Source organism: Lactuca sativa, chromosome 2, assembly GCF_002870075.4.
Source record: "Lactuca sativa cultivar Salinas chromosome 2, Lsat_Salinas_v11, whole genome shotgun sequence".
NCBI lineage: Eukaryota > Viridiplantae > Streptophyta > Magnoliopsida > Asterales > Asteraceae > Lactuca > Lactuca sativa.
Window position 1 is genome coordinate 5,725,484 of NC_056624.2, and position 16,996 is coordinate 5,742,479.

The window sequence follows — 16,996 nt, forward strand, 5'->3', positions numbered from 1 at the left end:
TTTAGTATATTATGGTTCATTGTTTTGACTTTAGTATGTTATGGTTCATTTGATGAATTTTTATGTTTAGAGTTGTTATGTGTTAGGGATTATTTTGTTAGGTGCAGTTATGATATATGAATTTTTATGTTATGGAATGTTATGTGTTTAGTATCTGCATGTTACGGTTTGTTATGTTATGGATTGTTATGTTATTGATTGTTATGTTATTAATGTAGATGTATTTTGTATTTGACATTTAACTCGTCACATGGATAAACAAGCTGAATTTTTATATTTCCTTATATTCTCGTGGTATTGGTTGATGTTGGTCCAGCAAAGGCAAAGAATAATTAAAAGAATAAGCGCTAGTGAACCGGTAGCAAAGGAGCATGTGTATACACAATATTTGATACACGTATGTCATACACAATGTTATGATATGATGCTTCTTTCACAAGATGAATTTGTACTATTATGCAATCATTTTACTCAAAGAAATTGGTTGCAATGTAATAGGATGATAAGCGTTGAAGAGAAGATGAATATGTTTTTACATGTTATAGGACATAATGAACATTTTCGAGAAGTTAAAGAAATATTTCATCACTCTACACAAACGATTCATCAATATTTTCATGACTACGTGCAATGATGCGTTTTTCTAGAGAAATTATAGTACCAACCTCATCTAATCCAACAAGAAGTACCTCATAACGAAATAGACGGCTAATACACATATTTCCCGGAGCAATAAGTTCACTTGATGGAACACTTATACATGCAGTTGTGCCCGTTGATCAACAAACTCGCTACCGAGGGAGAGGAAAAGGTGAATGTTATCAAAATGTAATCGGAATTTGTGATTCTGATATGATATTCACCTTTGTATAGGCTGGATGGGAGGGCATAACACATGATTCTAAATTTTTGAAAGAAGATGCATTTAGTCCGACTTCTGGATTTCCATTCCCTCCACCCGGTTTGTAATTTTTCTATAAGTTTTATTATCTATATTATTTATATGATAAATTTATCAATCATCAACAGATAAATGTTACCTTCGCGTTGTCGCATACACCAACACTCGTGGATTTATGGTTCCCTACTGGAATACTAGGTATTGGTTAACCGATTTTCGAAGAAACAGAGCTTTAACTAAGGAAGAAAGGTTTAATCATGCTCATGCACACCTTATAAATATCATTGAACGTGCTTATGGTGTATTGAAGGCGAGATTTCCAATTTTAAAACAAATGGCTCCTTATCCTTTTCTAGTGCAAGGAGACAAAGTCATTGCTTGTGTTTTGGTCCATAATTTTATAAGGAAATACAATATTCAAGATGACTTATTTACGAGCTTTGAACAAAACACTATGGTTACATCCAGATGTGGAAGGTGGAGGAAGTGAGGGCCAAAACATACAAGGCATAAAATGGGGTTCAGAATCCGTTGACTATATGACTACTTTGCATGATCAGATTGCTAATAAGTTACTTTCAAATGGTTCACGTTAAATTATGTACTTTTTTTATTATGTATGACAATTTGTATTTGGATTTTGTATTACGCTTTGTATTTGGATTTTAAATGATGTATGTTTAATTTGGATTTTATGTGATAATTTGTATTTTTATAATTATTTTATCCAGCACAAGGGACAACACAAGGGTAATATGGTAACTTTTATCATTCAGCACAATCAGTCAGATAAATAATCAAACAACATAAACTCAATCAGATGTGGACTCAGTCAGCATTTCTAACCCGGTTAGCTTCTAACCCAGTAACTCTAACTCAATCAGCAACTATCAAAACACCCCTTAATTGGTTTGACCCTTAACCCATTTATCCAAAATCAATTTCACAATACCCGAATTCATCTTCTTCTTTACCCGAGAAAACATATTCTCTGCCATTTTTAAATTGTTGAAGTTTCGACTTCACTTAAGACAATATAAATTAATTTTATAAAAATTACCACCATCTATGGCCATCATTTACTAACAATTATCCATAAACAACTATCAATTTATGTTCCAAAACAGTGTGAATTCAAGCCATTATTTACAAAACCATTTCTTAAAAATCATTGTCAAACTGCTATCGGTTAGATCGAACTGAGACAAGAGGTTGAACCAAAATACATATGGCATGTATATAATTCTATCTAAGCAAGTTGACATTTAAAATTGAATTAGACAGAATATTCAATGTATTTTCTAATTCTATAAATTAAGGTGCTTGGGTAGGAGATGCACTTGACATGGTTCAGGATAGTGTTGTAGATTCTTTCAATCAGTTAAGTTTAACTATTCAAGTATTGATTTCTTTGTTTATAATTAATTAAGTGTTTTCATTCATTCACAATTTTTGTAAACTAATTTGTGCTCTTAAACTTGTTTACATTTGTTTTAGTGAACGATGTTGTTATTTTGAGATTACTAAAATGGTATTGTAGCAGCAAAATCCGCTTTATATCTCCTTTTAGGATTAGGATAAAATCGTGTTTTCTTCTTTACGACGATTTTATCTTGATAACTCTGTTTTATGTTTTCAAAACACTGATTCGGTCCTGAAACAAAACAATGTTTTCTCACTAGTTGTTTATTTCCTTCCCGAGGTTCAGTCCACGGTGTCGGTCTTTTATTTTTGTTTGCAACCCGAAATTTCTTCGGTCTTCTGATAATGGTTGAGTTTGGAAGTAACAGGTCAAACTGCCGGCGGTGGTGGAATAGCCGGGGAAACAATCAAAACTTCCCTGCACTACGTGGAGCCATCTAAAGCATGCAATATGGACCCTGTAGCGCAGACGTTGAACAATGGTAGGTATCCTTGTGGGCATGAAGAGGTTGTGGGTCTAAACAAGGGGATTCATATCTATAAAGAATCCTTGAAGATCGAGCCTGATCAAGAAAACCCTGGAAAATACCTGGTTGAATTCACTTATGATGCCTATGGCGCTGGCAGGTAAAGTATTTATTCTTACATATATAATCATAACCATTGGAAACATTTTCTCTTTGAACTTTTCGTCAAACATCTATGCTTTTCTCCTAGCAGTATTACCCTTCGTTTTGGTGAATAACTGGGACGTGGCTATAACGATGATCTAACAAAAGAAGACCTGATTCAGCCAATCACAGTGAATATCAAGCAAGATTTGGGCCAGAAATTCAAACAGGAACCTGGAACTGGAATCGATTTTTCCTCATATACAGTAAGTAAAACAGAGGTATATCTGTTAGCAATTCAGGCACGCACAAGTCCATGTATATCAGAAGATGGAAGTACGAATGGTGGTACTACTATGTCCCAGTTAACTATAGCAGTGTTTGACAAGGAGCAATATAGATACAAGGTTAGGGTTACAGATCAGACCTTATGGGTGAATGGAGCGAAGTATGTGTTGCATGATAAGGAAGGATTTGGTAATTCTGATGGTGCTGATCTTAATTGGAATGATCTTGGTAAAAAATGTCTCATCTGTTTATCAAAATTTCAAGACACTTCTACCCTTCATAGAGAAGGACGAAAAATTGGAAAGTTATTGGTTTATGATAAAAAAATTGGGAAGGGGAGTAATGAGACAATTGTATACGAGGGAATTTATGGTGATAAGTCAGTTGCTGTGAAAAAGATTGTAAAGGTGCATCATGATGTGGCATTAAAAGTGATAAAAATCCGCGTGTATCCGATCAACATCCTAATATTGTTAGGTTGTATGGTGTGGAGTACGATCAAGATTTTGTTTATCTTGCTCTTGACAGGTGTATATGTAGCTTACATGATTTGATATTGTCACATGGAAATTTGAGTGCCGAATCTCAACCAACAGTGAAAGTTTTTAAGGATTTGGAATTGTCGAAGCCTAGTAGGTATCCTCCACCGATCTTGTTGACATTTATGAGGTGAGACCATGTTCTTTTTTTTCTCTTTCTTTTTCTGTTAAGTGTTATGTGGATAAACGACGATTAAAACATGGCGAACATAAGAAGATTGGAAGGAAAATATAAGAGGGTAATACATGAAATAGCAATGCAATTTCATTTATTTTTTGATTATAACATCTTAGTTCTATTTTTCCCATTCCAACATTGTCCTTCCTTTTTTTCCTTACTAATACATTGTTCTTTAAAAAATTTACCCAATTATAGCATTGTACTTAATTTTTTTTACTTATTAGGATATTGTACTTACTTTGAAAAGTTATAGCATTATATTTGACATTACTACAATTTGATAGATTTTTCAAAATGTATTGTTGTAATGGCAAGAAATGAAAGTAGGATGCTATATTATACAAATAAATGAAAGTACTTTGCTATTCTTGCATTTAACACAAAAATGAATGATAGTAAGTTTGCAAAAAAGTTGGGACTTAATGAGGAAAGAACCGTTTCCCTAACTTATTATATTAAGTAGTTCTTTTTTCCTCCATTAAGTGTTATCTGAAAAGTACTCTCTAGATAAATGGTGATTAAAGATACTTAAATTTTTTCTTGAGAAAACCATGGGAAAATGGAAGCAAAAAAGGAAGGGCTAAATGCTAACAATTTACTTCCATTTTTTTTTTTTTTTTTTTTTTTTTTGTAGCATCTTACTTTCATTTTTTTGTAGTTTCAAATGTTATATTAACACGTTATACTTTGAAAAATTAACACAATTAAAGCATTATATATATATATATATATATATATATATATATATATATATATATATATATATATATATATATATATAGCAATGGGAAGATCTCATTTCCCTAACTTTCTCAATAAGTTGCACTTTGTGTATTAAGTAAAATAGAAACTCATATATAGATTACCAGATTAACCCTTGTCATCATTAAGTTAAAAAGAAACAACTTATTACCTTTTTTGGGGTGATAAATCATAAATTTAACTCTTGTAGAATTTATTTAAACTCATAATATATTTTGGCAAATATAAAATACAGGGATATAGTTGAAGGACTTGGCTATTTACATGGGCTTCGAATCAATCACGGTGACCTAAAGCCTCAGAATGTCTTAATACACAATGATACTTCTAGTGTAGTGAAGGTCTCAAATATGGGCACGAGAAAATACAGAGCTTTAACCAAAAACACAACAGGCAAGTTGTTTTATATTTTCATCATGAGAGATTACTTTAATAATATTTGAATGTGAAAAGTGCAAGAAAAAGAAATATAGTTTACAATTATTCCGTGTTATGGCATTATACTTCCTTTTTCTTATTACAACATTGTACTTTCAAAATTATTACTTCTAGTTATAGCATTGCACTTTAGAAAGTTTACCCATGTTAGCAATGAGATTGGAATTATGATGGCATGGCACAAGTTAACATGTTTTTCATGCTATGTCATTGTCCACATAGGACATAAACGGGCGATATTATGTTGACATGGAAAAAATATTTTAATGTTTTTACTCCCTCCGTCCCAAAATTATTGTCCGCAGACAAAAAACACACAGATTAAGGAAACATTAATTACCATTAACTTTATTAAATGAAATTACAATTATACCCTTTTGTTGCATTTAATTCTATCGTAGTTTAACTAATAATGAAGGATATTTTGATACAAATTTTATTTATTTTTAGAAGTGGACAATTATTTTGGGACAAACCAAATAGTACACATGGACTATTAATTTGGGACGGAGGTAGTATTATAAAAAACTGTCTATATTTTCTATTTAATATATTATGGTGAAGATGAGAGAAAGGACAACTTTTTTTAAATAATTATAATTATGAGGTTCATTTGATATGTCCATTTCATCAATGATGATCTAAATCTTATCATATATGGACTATTTTTATATTAAAAAAAAAAAAAAAAAAAAAAAAAAAAAAAACTGCAGGAATATAGTACATGTGTACGTCCTAGTTGGACAATGACATTGCATAAAAAACATATTAACATGTCCCATGTCATCATAATTATAATCACATTGCTATAATGGGTATTTAAAGGGCAATGCCATCAGGAATAATTTGAAACTATAATGCTCTAATAACTAACAAGGAAAGAAAAAAATAGAAATTACTTATATCTTGTATGTTTTAGATAATTGTTTATACTCTATTCCCTTTTCATTTAGGCTGTGGGAGTGGGAGGTGGCAAGCACCCGAGCAACTTAGGAATGAAGAACCAACGCCTGCTGCGGATTTATTCAATTTTGGGTGTCTGCTTTTCTTTTGTATCACTGGTGGTCAACACCCGTTTGGTGACATTATAGATGATCGTGATAATAATATTTTGCATGACATGAAAAATTTGTCACTGGTAGAAAATATTCCAGAAGCCTTTGATCTTATCTCTCGTCTCCTACATCCCGATCCAGAATCCAGGTATGATTCATGTAAATTTATCTAACATTCTTTACAACATGATGAAGTATGGGGAAATTAGTGTAAATAGACTTTGGTCTACTAGTCAAATATCAAAAGTACGTACCATGGGCAGTGTATTGATTAGATTTGCTAAAGTTTATAAGTATATAGCTAGGCTGATTTCATGTTTTAGTGCTTTCAACTTGCATTTTTATGTTATGGAAAAATACAGAAAAGCATTTGTATTTTTACCGTAATATCGATATAGCTACTTAACTAATAAACCATTATACATTTTTTTCGTCTAAAAAACTAGTATTCGCAGTTACTATATTTTGATATGGCAAAGGGTAAAATACAAACAAATAATAATAAAAAAGAAGCCACAACGTACTTTTATCATATTTAATTTACCAAATCGAAATCAATAATAGGCGAATGTACGTTAAGCTTTTCTGTATTTTTCCCCTTTTATAAAACCAGGTAAACAAAGAAAAACAGACTTTTTAAAATTCCATGTATACTTCAAGAGATTATACCTCTGAATTTGTTCATATTCAGGCCAAAAGCTGGAGAAGTATACAACCACCCTCTATTCTGGGATCCCCAGACCCGTATTTCCTTCCTACTAACAGCAAGTCAAAAAGTAAAACGAAGAAAACCAAATGAGGGTGAAACCAATTCCAATCTCATTGCATCACTCGATAGAAGGGCCCCCCATGTCTTCAGTGGCGAATGGAACACAAAGTTAGACGTCACACTCCGCAACGACGTACATCTACATATCAAAAAGTACTATTACAACTACAAAAGCGTATGCCATTTAATACGACTCATAAGGAACAAACATAATCACTATCTAGACTCGCCAGATTTGAAAACTGCGTTAGGGTCGCTCCCCACGGGATTTGATGCGTATTTTAGAAGAAAGTTTCCGAAGCTTCTTATAGAAGCATATAAGTTTTTTAAAGAGTATTGTGGATTCGAAGATCTTTTTATTAACTATTATAGACATAAAGTGTTTCGTTAAATGATAATGATGGTTTTGTCAGAAAACTGACTCTTGTATATAGTTTGTGAAATAGAAAAAAAAAGGTGAATATATGATAGTCAAGTTGTTTGGTAACTTGTTTATGTTTTATCCTAATACTAGAAAGATATAGCATTAGCATAATACTTTACCCTTGCTTCCAATATTTGTAATTTGTTTTCTATAACTAGTGGTATGCTGGTGCGTTGCGGCTTTCGTTAGTCTTATATTTTTGACATTATGTCCTTAATGTTTTCTTAAACATGAACCATTTATGTCGTTTCGTCATTACACCGGACCATTACTGTATATTAATCTTACATAGGAACCAGTTTTGTAACTTTCGGTATATATTATTTTTGTAGATTTGCTATTATAGGCACTGTTTTAGTAATCACTATTACCTATGGATGATTTTTGTATGTTTGTCTTACGCAAAGGACTAATACTTGGGAGTTGGGATTTTGTCTCCGTGATACCATTTTATGTAATTTAGCTATTGCACCGTGCCGTTTCTCGAACTTGGTCTTATACATACACCATTACATAATTTTTACATAGAGACCATTTTTATAATTATCTTATATGCATGGACAATTAGATAATTTTTCATTGACGATTTTTATAATTTTCTCAAAACATAGGGAATAAAACACAATTTTTACATACAATTTCTCTAATTTTATCAAACAAGGGACTATTATGTATTTTCACAAGGACAATTTCTATAATTTGCTCAAATATAGGGACTTGTTAAATAATTTTACAAGAACCATTTCTGTAATTTTCTCAAAAATAAAAACCACCGTTAAAATATAATTTTACACAAGGAACAATTTTATAATTTTATCAAACAAAGGGACCCTTTTATAGTTTTGTAAGGACTAATTCTATAATTTGACATGACTTCTTGTAAATTAGTTATATTTGATTGTTTTAGCTTTTATTCACAAATTCATTGAAAATGCATACCCTACTGACCTTATGCTAAATGCATTAAATAACAATGTATTATATATATATATATATATATATATATATATATATATATATATATATATATATATATATATATATATATATATATATATATATATATATATATATATATATATATATATACTATCTTATAAAAAAAATGTCACTATTTCTATAAATAGATTGAATATAATAATATTATTTTTTAAGACGTCCAAACCATTAAGCTAATAGTATAATTGTATAAGTAGTTATTATTAAAATAATATTAAAATTTTGAATTCAATCCAATTTGTAGATATAGCACAAGATACAATTGCAAGTTGCATATGTTTTGACCGGATCCTTTTAACTATTTTGACTCAAATAATCCATTCCCCAGAAAAATTGAATTGATTTCCGATTTTAAGGCATAATCTAAACGAGTCCTCTCTCGCCTCTCCATCACTATCGCTCTCTCTAAAATGGGGCTTTATTTTTCTAGGTTTCTAGCTCTACAGGTTTAGTGTTTTCTTCTTTTTCTATCTTTTTTCAGATCTTTCTTTCTCTGTCTTTCTCGCGATCTTCATCTTCATATTAATGGAGAGAAGTTTGATATGCCGACGACAAATGTAACATCCCATTTAAAATATAATAATTGAATAATAAACCTGGAACCTCGAGAAGCAATTATTATTATTATTATTATTATTATTATTATTATTATTATTATTATTATTATATGTTGTTATAGTTCAAAATCAGATAATATTAATGGAGTGTTGGTTTCGGGGTGCCAAATGATATACTTTTGATTTCCGATGGTCAAAAGTGTGAGTTTTGGATTGGTTTCATAAATAATTATGAAGGCAATGACTATTGGGTAGTTGTTTGGGACTTAATATGAAGACATGTTGGAAGCTAAGGGCTAAATGGTAAAATTCGGACTCAAATTGTAAAGAGTCTTGAAGGTAAGGGTTAAAAAGGGAAATTAAGGTTTTGTTTTGAAAGGAAATGGAGAAGGAGGGGTGAGTTGTGTCAATATGGGAAGAAGTTTCATGTGTATCGGGTATTTAACGTAACTTCTAAACCCTAAACCTAAAGCATGTACAACCAACACCCCACTCCCTCTTCATCCTACCAGCCGCCACCCTCTCCCTCGTCCGGCTGCCACCATCCTTCCCACCCGACTCCCTTGCTGTTCCAACCAACCAAGACCGCCATCGACGTTGCCATGGCTGGAGATAACGAAGATTGATGGGTGAACCAGGAAAGATAGTCGCTGTTGTCGTTTCCGGTGGTATGACCACCACAGTTGAAGACAGTGGCGGATCCAGAAAAAATGGTAACTGGGATCCATTAAAATTTGTATTTATAAAAAATTGTTTGCAAAATCACAGATGGAGCATTTTGATGCCTTTGTTTATTAAAATAGCATCATATACTTTTTTCATATATGTAAACCTTGAGTAAGATCACATTGATAAAGGTGGATTTTTTTTTTAAAATGTAATAGCTCCTTCTTGAGGTTTTTTTCACAAAAAATAGGTAGTTTTGTATGTTTAAAGGGTGCAGAAAAACAAGTGGGGACCAGATGTAAAAAGATAGGCAGTTTTGTTAAGTTTTAGAACACAAGGAACAAAGAAACGAAGTTTTATATGTTTAAAGGGTGCAGAAAAACAAGTGGGGACCAGATGTAAAAACAACAAATGACTTTTTATGGAAAATATATAAGGTGGAAATTACAATCAAGTGGGGTCCATGCACCCCACTTCTAATACTCTACATCCGCCACTGGTTGAAGACCAAGACCGCCGAACGCGCCGCTGCTTCGCCATCATGACATACGCTCCCCTTGACGCTACTAATCTCTTCATCGCCTCTCTCTGAAGACGTTGTTCTTCTCCCATTGTCTTCACTCGAGCCCGCTTATAGCCGCTGCCTGTCACCACGGAGTGACTGAGATAAGTGCGTGGTTCAATTTAGATCGACAAATGGGTTCGTGTTCTAGTAACATGGTGTGTATGGGAGTGTTTTGCTGGCCGAAAAACATGAAGAACCACCATGGCAGCCAACCATGGTGGTTGCCGCTCGTGTTGCGCTTTCTGCCGCCACCGGCCACTGTGTGTGATGGTTGTGTGGGTGTGAAATGGGGTTTAAATGCATGTATTTCAGTTTAATGTTATCTTTGGGTGTTGTTTTGGTGGAAAAGTCACCACTACCGTGTACCACCACCGACCACCATAAGGGTGGTTGTGTGTGTGTGTGATTATTTAGTGTGTGTGTGTGTGTGTGTTAATTGGGTATTTCAATGTAAAAACTGTAACCATGTCGGATTAATGAAAAAGAAACTCCTAACCACCACCGTGAGGTGGTGGCTGCCGCCACCAGCCGCCGTGTTGGGTGACGGTGTGCTTTGATTGTGTTTGCACCTTATTTGGGGATGTTTGGACAATGTGTGACCAATGAAACCCTAATGGGCCCAAAGACACCCTAATAGGCCCAATGGAACCCTAATGGGCCAATAAGGCCCAATGTGACTTAAAAGCCCAACCAATGGATTAATGAATTATGATTGGCTTGGAAAAACCCTAAAGGCATAAAACCCTAACTTAGGGAAATTGATCGGGACACATACACGAGAATGATTTAATAAACTTGAAATATTAAATAATAATTATTGACAACTAACTTAAGGCAATAATGGATTTAATGGATTAAGTCCTTAATGGGTTAAGTAAGAAACACTTAACCCTAATCATCATTTCATGTGAAAACCCTAAGTTTGGGATTATGGGCTTGGACTTATTGAGACCCACATTTAGGCCATTGGAATGGAATCGTGTATTAAGCCTAATCATAACATATGACTTATTTAGTAAAGTAAGGGACTTAATGGATTAAGTCCTTAATGGGTTAAGTGAAAAACACTTAACCCTAATTGTCACTCTATATGAAACCCTAATTTCTATTGGGCTTTGGTAATTGGATTATTAATGGGCCATCCAAGAATAATCATAAGGACTAGAATATGTTGATGGGCTTAAGGTAAGGCCTATATGAGGATGTGGGCCCAATTTGGAAAATTGGGTCGTGGATGGGCCATAATTTGGGCCTTGATGATTATATGATATTGGGCCATTGGAAATGCCAAATGTTTGGGCTGGACTAAGTAGTTAGGCCTTTAATTATGACCATGTACAGGTATGGCCCCAATTTGGAAAATTGGGCCATATGTTAGGCTTTGGCCCATTACTTTGACGTGTGGGCCTTTGGAGTGTTGTTTAGGTGTTGTTTGATGTTCGAACCCAATTATTAATTGGGTGCTGTTTGATGTTGGCAGTTCGGGAATCTGTCAACCAGCATTTGGAGTTTTATCTGTGGGATTTCAGCAGTGTCAGGTGAGTTATCCTCACTATATCAACAGGGTCTAAGGCACCAAGGCCGACCCTTTTGGATTGTTATCCCGATTATAGTATGTTGGTATGATTTGTATGATCTGTACCTGTTTTTTGATTAATTATGTGTTATGCGTATGTTAGATATGTGTGTATGTTTGGGCTGAGGCGGTCCTACTTGTGTTGAAGGACAACATACCCTGGGCGGTCCGGATAGGCTGTAGGCCCAACGAGGTGGTCCAGACATGCCGAAGGCTCAGAGAGCGGTTCAGATAGGCTGAAGGCCTGCGAGGCGGTCCAGTCAGGCTGAAGGCTCCTTATGTATACTGTTTGATAGGACTAGTGATCTGTTAGTTCTGTATCCTGATAGATAGGAGGGTATTATGCTTATTGATCTGTTAGATCTGCATCTTGGTAGTTAGGATGGTGTTATGATTGATGATATGTTAGATCGGTTTGACTGTTATATGATATGAGCTATTGTATGATATTTATGTGCACATGCTTGTTTGATTGGGGGTTGGGTTGAGGCTATCCTGCTTTGTGTTGTAGGCCAACATACCCGATGAGCAGTCCAGATAGGCTGTAGGCCCTACGAGGCGGTCCAGTCAGGCTGAAGGCTCATTATGTATGTTGTTCTTTATATGTTATATGATATGGTTATATTTGTATGGCGTTGGTATTTTAGGGAAACTCACTAAGCTTCGGGCTTACAGTTGTTGATTATGTTTCAGGTACTTCTGATGATCGCGGGAAGGCGAAGGCGTGATCGTACATCTCCTCATATCTCATGATTTTATGATTTGATTCTAGGGATACTCTGATGATTGAAAACAAACTGTAATAACTTAATGGTTTTAAGTGTTTTGAAAAATTTTAAATTGGCTTGAATTTTTGGAATGTTACAACAAGGGAATGAGATGTGTTTACCTAGGTTTTGAATTCAACCACAGATCTTCACCTCACCATTGCTTATCTTTCAAATGTGATTTAGCTCGTTATTTTTTTGCTATGATATATGTGTGACTGAGTCCTCTCTCTCTCTCTCTCTCTTGAATCTTTTTTTTTGTTTCCCAGGTTCATGTTTATGATTTTTGTTGGAGAAATTAGACATTTGTGTCTTTTATATGTTTTCATGTTGGATGTGTGGGTATTGATGATTTTTCATTGCAGAAAAAGGAACCAGTGGCTTTGTTCGATGTTGGTCTAGAGGTTTGTTTGTTTGTTTTTTTATTTTTTTTTCTAATATGTCATCAATACTTTTTTTTAAATATCCCATCTAAAATTGTGTCTTTTGAGTCTTGATATTTTGGTATCTTCAGAACTGTAATCTTGATGAGGAGTTTTTCTAGGTTTGTGTGAGTTATATATGTCTTTTTGTACAATGTGTTGTTGCTTTTGTTGTCAATTTGATATGTTATTTTGTAGATAGCAACAAATGTGTTTGCTTATGAGTTTATCTTATTAGAATCACCTGAAAATCAATTACAATGTTAGTTTTCTCTGTCTACTGAACATATATTTAACCCTATTAGTGAAGGTGACGTTTCTTTGTCTTAAATTGGATCCTTTAAAAATATCCATGCTCAATATATTATTTTTGAAACTGGTCAACATCTATATGATTGCAGCCTTGTGCTCTTGATCAGCTCCATATAAGCAACACCTAACTGTCCTAAGCAATGTATAGGAAAAGAAAAATGTTGAGGTTATGGATGTATTCTCTTTTTGAGGTAATTATTCTATGGAGGCATTATATTATTATTGAGTAGTGGGTTAGAGTTGTCTATTCAAAGCTTCTTTCATGTTATCTTGGTTTGTCAAAATTGACAACAGGATCATGTATTTATCGTTTTAGGTTGTGATTTTTTTTTATTGAAATAGACAAAGATGTATAAAATCAACCTTTTTTTATATCTTAAAATTCCACATTTTCAACGACTTCGGTCTTTTGTGACTTTAAATGTTAAAAAGAAATATTTCCAGGTTCTGAGGTATGATTAGCTTAATTTTGTGCAAGGGTGTTTTATGAAAATTTGTATTTTAATTATAGGAGGTATGTTGACTGTTTTAAATATTGGGAGGGTCGTTTGGTTTAAACCGATCATTGAATGAAGAATCACACAAATTTATTCTTCTATTAAGTATTATAAATGAATGATATTAATAGCAATTTGAATCCAATTTCTAAATAAATAAGTTTCCTTTACCTTTTCAATTTCATGTGTAATCTTCGTTTTAATCTATCGATATTAGGTTCGATCTAATGTTTTATCCGAGATCCGGACGACATGAAGATGCATTGAGAAATAGAAATCATTGAGATGTACTAAGTATTCCGAGGTATATTATTTTTAAGTCCTATGTCTTTTATTTCAAGGTTTTTGGTTAATTCTATTACCTATTTTGAGATTCAACATAATGATGATTTATTTTAGTTTTTTTAGAGGAAAAAAATTAGAGTTAGATAAGTATGATTTTAACCATATTTTCTGAAAATTGATTCACTGATTAATGTATGCATTTGTTTAAACTACTGAACATAGTCATTTTGATTAATATATGAATTTGCTGTATATATTCGGTTATGTCTTCAATGTTCTGATTTAAATTATGGATTAATGTGTGTAATTTGTCTTAGGGTTTCTTACACAAGATGGAGTCAACAAAGTCAAATTTCTTAAAAATCGAGCGAATAAACCTTGCGGTTAGAGCCAAGTGGTCACAAAAGTACAATGACAATAATTCATCTTGGGTTGTCAAAAGGAGAATGTCTCATAAAATTAATCAAAAACTTGATAAAGTTTCTTGAATGGTAATTATATGCAATAGAATGAACACCAAATACACAAGGTAAAAAAGTTGGGTCAGTACTGATAATAATTTTTCATTTGATTATAAACATGAATGTGATCTAAGAAACACTAAAATGATATTTCAGTTAAAAGTTTCACCCTTGATATTATGATACAAGGTACATTAACGGATCTTTCTTTACATTTTTTTTTGTCTTATTTTGTTTAAACCAATAAATGTTTTAATGTTAGAAGACTATAGTTATCGTGAATGATTAGTATGTCGAAAGATTTGATTTTCGAATTGATATCTTTTAATTTTTTCTTTTATTATTTTGTATTCGTTACATATTTTATATGGTTTTCAAACAAAATCTAAAAATAATAAGTAATCAAATAAATGAGTGAATCTATTAAAAATAAAAACAGTAAAAATGAGTATAAAAGTAAAACGGTTTCAAATAAAATGTAATAAAGTTGAAACTATATTTTCCAGGAAGTAACCAAAATAAGTGGCACTACGGGTGATTTTAAAACGTCGGCTTAATTTTTGAAGATTTCTTTTGATTAATTATAAGAAAATGAAAAATATATTTAATTTTTTTTATAAGTATCGAATTTTGTATCATTTATAGTATTAATGTTATAGAGTGTGGACTCTTAATTTTATAAGATAAAATAAAGATATTGTTTTAACCTAAAACAACAATATATTTTTATGTTTAACCCGAAACGAGAACCTGTGTTTTGTAACATAAAACATTGTATTTTTAATTTAAAATTACAACATTTTGTCTATAATCTAAAACACTGTAAATTTTTTATTAAACATGCACCATTTTGCAAATTATTTTAAAACATGGACCGTTTTTGTGAACAAAATATGTACATGCACATTTTCTATCAATTATTGTTTTCGTAATTTATTTTAAGGACCAAACCTCACGTTTATAAATTAGTTATTAGGAAGGGGCATTTATTTAATTTTTTAAACATATTCACAATCCCTGTAAATATAATTATGCATAGGGACCTATTCTGTAAAATTAGAGATTGTTCTTGTAATTTATTTTTAATATACGGACCAAACATATAAAATTTGCAAACAAGCCAAAATATACAACAGGTAAACGGTTAATCGGTATAAGTTTGCAATTTACCTTAGTTGAGAGTAAATATTTGGGTTTAGGTTCTATGGACAACAAAAAATCCTAAAAATTATTAAAATGCATAAAAAAAACTATTTAGAGATTACAAAACTTTTTTTTGAATTTTTTTATCAAAAAATCGCAACTTTTATATCAAAATCGCTGAATTTTTTTTTTTTACAAAAAAAAAAAAGAGATTTTTTTATTTTTTTTAGCAAAATTGTAAAAAATGCTACGATTTTTTGATAAAAAAATTCAAAAAAACGTTTTGTGATGTCTTTGTATTTTTTATGTATTTTTATGATTTTTAGGGTTTTTTTTTAGGGATTTTTTGTTTTCCAAATAACTCTTCCTTAAATATGTGTAATCTGCCATGTTTATGCTTTTGGAATATGACATCCTTAGTAAAAATTATTTGTCGCCGCCGCATTGCGCGGATATACTGTTAATATATATATATATATATATATATATATATATATATATATATATATATACTAATAAAAGAGTAGTTTTTTTTACATGTGTCACCATATTAGACATCTTAATTAATGTGTTGTCACTTCTCAATCTATTAGTTCTCCATTTTAAATTTATTAGACTTTCTCATTAATGTGATGCTATTTGTTAATGTATGTATTTTCAATTTTAAATTTTAAATTTTATATTATTGTTTTCATTAATTTACAAATAAAAAATGTCTAATATATATATAAAAAATTAATTTTACATATTTATTTGAATCAATGATTATAATTTCACATAACTAATAAAAGTATCAATTAATTAATAATTTATTTAAAATAATTGATTAATAATTTATAGGTTTTACTATAAAATTTTAATTAATTTTATAACCGTGGTTTCCACGGGTTATAAACTAGTATATATATATATATATATATATATATATATATATATATATATATATATATATATACATACATATAGGGCGAACGCAAAATTTCACAGTAGGGGTGTCACGGGAAAGTCAGGGTTGCATGATAACAGAAAAAAATAAAATTTTCGAAAAACTTTCCACTGCGTCCGGAAAAGTTAGGGGTTGCCGGTGCCACTAGTGACCCACCCTAAATCCACCCATATATATATATATATATATATATATATATATATATATATATATATATATATATATATATATATATATATATATATATATATATATATTGAGATTTGAGAGGACTCTTATGCACAGTGAACTTTTGCTTTTCCGAATTTTGCCACAAGTGTTTGTGGGATTTGCAGTTTGGCCCTGCCTCCCCTAACATCAAATCACGTTTTTACTTCCTGATCGGAGCCGGATCATTCCCCACCAACTCT

At 31.8% G+C, this 16,996-nt stretch overlaps 1 pseudogene; it reads left to right on the plus strand.

Moving 5' to 3' along the window:
• Positions 1–2,259: 2,259 nt before the first annotated feature.
• Positions 2,260–7,468, plus strand: LOC111887625 (serine/threonine-protein kinase/endoribonuclease IRE1b-like; annotated as a pseudogene).
• The last annotated feature ends 9,528 nt before the right edge of the window (positions 7,469–16,996 follow it).